Source organism: Arachis duranensis, chromosome 3 (genome assembly GCF_000817695.3).
Source record: "Arachis duranensis cultivar V14167 chromosome 3, aradu.V14167.gnm2.J7QH, whole genome shotgun sequence".
In the NCBI taxonomy this organism is placed as follows: domain Eukaryota; kingdom Viridiplantae; phylum Streptophyta; class Magnoliopsida; order Fabales; family Fabaceae; genus Arachis; species Arachis duranensis.
In genome coordinates, this window is record NC_029774.3 from 112,471,262 (window position 1) to 112,476,429 (window position 5,168).

Below are 5,168 nucleotides of genomic sequence, written 5' to 3' on the forward strand. Positions count from 1 at the left end.
ATCATCTTCGCGAATTCATACTTCATAAGGAGCTAGAGGAGGCCCCTAAAGGTGAAGGTAGTAGAGACCCTTGAAGTCGAAGGAGTGGTTGAAGAATTAGTGAAGGAAGACATCAAGAAAGAGTCTGATTTTGTCTTATTACAAGAGGAGGCCCAAAATGTGGAGATAGGAGAGACCATTGAAGATGAAAGAATAGTTGAAAGAAGTTGTCATGGAAAGAAAATCATCACAGATGAGTACGATTTTATATTAAAACAACTGGACAAAGCAGTAATTATTGAAGAGGAAGAAGTGGTCGAAGACTTGGGAAATGCTGAACCTCCATGGGAAAGTCAAGTCATAGAGCCTCCTTCCAAGACGGTTGCATTTGATGTTGTACAACTTCCAAGGCATGTCATGGTTAAAGACTTGGAAGAGGTTAATCAAGAGATGGAGATTCAAGAAGAAGAAGCACAACCTCCCATGCCCTTGGAAAGCAGTGAAAATGAGATTGAATTGGAAAAAAGCTACCAAGAGGAAGCGGTTGAAATTGAAGAAGCTTACAAGGAGGTGGAAGTTGTCAAAGAAGAGCACAAGGGAGTGGAGCTTGCAAGATCATTAGAAACACCTCTCCCAAAGCCATTACCGTCCAATACAACATTCAAGTGGGTAAAATTCTTATCCTTAACCTTTACTTTCCCACTTGAATATGGACTTCTAGAGACGGATGGTCAACTTAGAGCTCTTTGTGGCATTAAGAGCAAGAGAAAAATGGTTAGTGGTTGGAGTTATCAAGCAAGATTCAACATGGTTGTATGCTCCAAGTTGAAATGCAAGGGTTGGTGTAAAGCTCAATTGAATGGGTCCAGGAAGTTGTTTGGATGCCTTAGTGAGAATTTCAATTGCGTGCCACTCAGATGGAATCATGATAATCTACACAAAAATGGGTGCAAAAGCAAGGTTTGGGACCCCGGAGTTCAGTCCAACAATCAACACTTTTGGGGCCTTGCCACTTATTTTAGATTACTTGACGGCTGTATGCGCCTAGTTTGGGATCCCGGAGGCCACTGGAATTACAAATATTGGTGGAGATTCCTGGATGAGTTCAAGCATAAGCCACCATGACAGGGAGCTCACCAAATGTCCAACTTAAGGACTTTAACTAAAAGTGCTAGGTGGGAGACAACCCACCATGGTATGATCGTTCTTTTCCAGTCTTAGTTTTATTTTACTTTGTTTTCTTCTTAGTTTTATTTTATCCTATTTTTATTAGTGCTCATTCATCATGTCAGCATCTGCATTCTGCATTTTTGCATTAAAAAAAAAAACACGCACGTGACGCGTAAGCGTCACTGACGCGTCCGCATCACAAGTGCATTAGGAAGAAAAGAAAAGTGAACAGAAAGTCACGCGGAAGCGTGGCTGGAGGCGTGCCTTAGGCACAAACATGCCCACGTGTACGCGTCCCCAACGCGTCCACGTCACATGAAAAAAATCAGCCACCCACGCGTACGCATGACCCTGCAAAATCGACGTAAGAAGGTGTATGGCAGAGAGTTAGGATGGAGTGGGGCTGGAATGGTGCTACAAGCACAACGCCCCATCGCGCAAACGCGTACCTCATGCGTCCGCGTCAATTTGAAAGTAAGGCCATCCACGCGTGCGCGTCACCCATGCGCACGCGTCACCCTAAATTTTGGCAATTAGGTGTTTGACATAGAGAGTTGCGTGAGCGCGTGGCTGCTCTCTGGTGCACGAAATTGTAAATCACACTTTTCACAATTCGTACCACTAACCAGCAAGTGCACTGGGTCGTCCAAGTAATACCTTACGTGAGTAAGGGTCGATCCCACAGAGATTGTTGGCTTGAAGGAAGCTATGGTTATCTTATTATTCTTAGTCAGGATACCAATAGGGTTCTTTAGTTTCAATTGTAAAAAATGAAAGAGCATGAAATAAGTAATTGTTACGCAGTAATGGAGAATGTGTTAGAGTTTTGGAGATGATTTGTCTTCTGAATCTCTGCTTTCCTACTGTCATCTTCTTCACGCATGAAGGGTTCCTTCTATGGCAAGTTGTGTGTTGGTGGATCACCGTTGTCAATGGCTACCATCCGTCCTCTCAATAAAAATGGTCCAAATGTGCTGTCACCGCACGACTAATCATTTGTCAGTTCTCGATCATGTCGGAATAGGATCCATTGATCCTTTTGCGTCTGTCACTATGCCCAACACTCGCGAGTTTGAGCTCGTCACAGTCATTCAATCTCTGGATCCTTCTCAGAATACCACAGACAATGCTTAGACTTTCCGGATTCTCAAGAATGCTGCCAATGGATTCTAGCTTATACCACGAAGACTTTGATTAAGGAATCTAAGAGATACTCATTCAATCTAATATAGAATGGAGGTGGTTGTCAGGCATGCGTTCATAGGTTGAGAATGGTGATGAGTGTCACGAATCATCACCTTCTTCATATTAAAGTGCCAATGAATATCATAGATAGAAACAAGCGTGTTTGAATAGAGAACAGAAATAATTGCATTAATTCATCGAGACGTTGCAGAGCTCCTCACCCCCACCAATGGAGTTTAGAGACTCATGCCATCAAAAAGTACCAAGTTCAGATCTAAAATGTAATGAGATACAAAATAAATCTCTAAAAGTTGTTTAAATACTAAACTAGTAACCTAGGTTTACATAAAATGAGTAAACTGAGATAGATAGTGCAGAAATCTACTTCTGGGGCCCACTTGGTGTGTGCTGGGGCTGAGACTTGAGCTTTTCACGTGTTTGGGCTGTTTCTGGAGTTAAACGTCAGGTTGTAACCTGTCTTGGGCGTTTAACTCCAATTTGCAACCTGTTTCTGGCGTTAAATGCTAGAATGGAACATGGAACTGGCGTTAAATGCCAGTTTATGTCGTTTATCTTCGAGCAAAGTATGGAATATTATATATTTCTGGAAAGCCCTGGATGTCTACTTTCCAACGCAATTGAGAGCGCGCCAATTGGACTCCTAGAGCTCCAAAAAATCTATTTCGAGTGTAGAGAGGTCAGAATCTAACAGCATCAGCAGTCCTTTTTCAGCCTGAATTAGATTTTTGCTTAGCTCCCTCAATTTCAGCCAGAAAATACATGAAATCACAAAAAAATACACAAACTCATGTAAAGTCCAAAAATATGAATTTTGCATGAAAACTAATAAAAACATACTAAAAAGTGGCTAGAACCTACTAAAAACTACCTAAAAACAATGCCAAAAAGAGTATAAATTATCCGCTCATCACAACACCAAACTTAAATTGTTGCTTGTCCCCAAGCAACTGAAAATCAAATAGGATAAAAAGAAGAGAATATACTATAAATTCCAAAATATCAATGAAGCCAAGTTCTAATTAGATGAGCGGGACTAGTAGCTTTTTGCTTCTGAACAGTTTTGGCATCTCACTTTATCCTTTGAAGTTTAGAATGATTGGCATCTATAGGAACTCAGAATTTAGATAGTGTTATTGATTCTCCTAGTTTAGTATGTTGATTCTTGAACACAGCTACTTTATGAGTCTTGGTCGTGGCCCTAAGCACTTTATTTTCCAGTATTACCACCGGATACATAAATGCCACAGACACATAACTGGGTGAACCTTTTCAGATTGTGACTTAGCTTTGCTAGAGTCCCCAATTAGAGGTGTCCAGAGATCTTAAGCACACTCTTTTGCTTTGGATCATGACTTTAACCACTCAGTCTCAAGCTTTTCACTTGGACCTGCATGCCACAAGCACAAGGTTAGGGACAGCTTGATTTAGCCGCTTAGGCCTGGATTTATTTCCTTAGGCCCTCATATCCATTGATGCTCAAAGCCTTTGATCCCTTTTTTTTACCCTTGCCTTTTGGTTTTAACGGCTATTGGCTTTTTCTGCTTGCTTTTTCTTTTTCTTTTTTTATTTTTTCGCCATTTTTTTCGCAAGCTTTTGTTATTCATTGCTTTTTCTTGCTTCAAGAATCAATTTTTTGATTTTTCAGATTATCAATAACATTTCTCTTGTTCATCATTCTTTCAAGAGCCAACAATTTTAACATTCATAAAATTCAATATAAAAAATATGCACTGTTCAAGCATTCATTCATAAAACAAAAAGTATTGTCACCACATCAATATAATTAAACTAATTTCAAGGATGAATTCGAAACTCATGTACTTCTTATTCTTTTGTTTTTAGAACATTTTTCATTTAAGAGAGGTGAAGGATTCATGGAGTTATTCATAGCTTTAAGACATAGACACTAAACAATAATGATCATGTAGTAAAGACACAAAACATAGACAAACATAAAGTATGAAAATCGAAAAAAATAGAAAAATAAGAACAAGGAAGTTAAGGAATGAGTCCACCTTAGTGATGGCGGCTTGTTCTTCCTCTTAAAGATCTAATGGTGCTCCTCTATGTCTCTTCCTTGCCTTTGTTGCTCTTCTCTCAAGGCTTTTTGATCTGCAATCAAACGCTCTACCACTAAACTATGGACCCTTGAGATGAACATTTCTATCTCTCATGACTCAGATGTGGAAGCAACTGCCTTTCCTTTTCTCTTTCTAGAGGTTTCTCCAGCCTTAGGTGCCATAAATGGTTATGGAAAAACAAAAAGCAACGCTTTTTCCACACCAAACTTAAAAGGTTTTCTCGTCCTCTAGCAAAAGAAGAAAGAAAAGAGTAGAAAGCAAAGTGGAGGAGATGGAGGTGTGTAAATGGATGGGTTTGGGAGGGGAATGGTTTGAATTTGAATGATGAGGTAGGTGGGGATTGATGAGCGGATAATTTATACGCTTTTTGGCATTGTTTTTATATAGTTTTTAGTAAGTTTAAGCTACTTTTAGGGATGTTTTCACTAGTTTTGATGTTAAATTCACATTTCTGGACTTTACTATGAGTTTGTGTGTTTTTCTGTGATTTTAGGTAAATTCTGACTGAAATTGAGGGATTTGAGCAAAACTCTGAAGAAGGCTGGCAAAAGGACTGCTGATGCTGTTGGAATCTGACCTCCCTGCACTCGAAATAGATTTTCTGGAGCTACAGAACTCCAATTGGCGCGTTCTCAACGGCGTTGGAAATTAGACATCCAGGGCTTTCCCGCAATATATAATAGTTCATACTTTATTCGAAGAATGACGACGTAAATTGGCGTTAAACGCCAA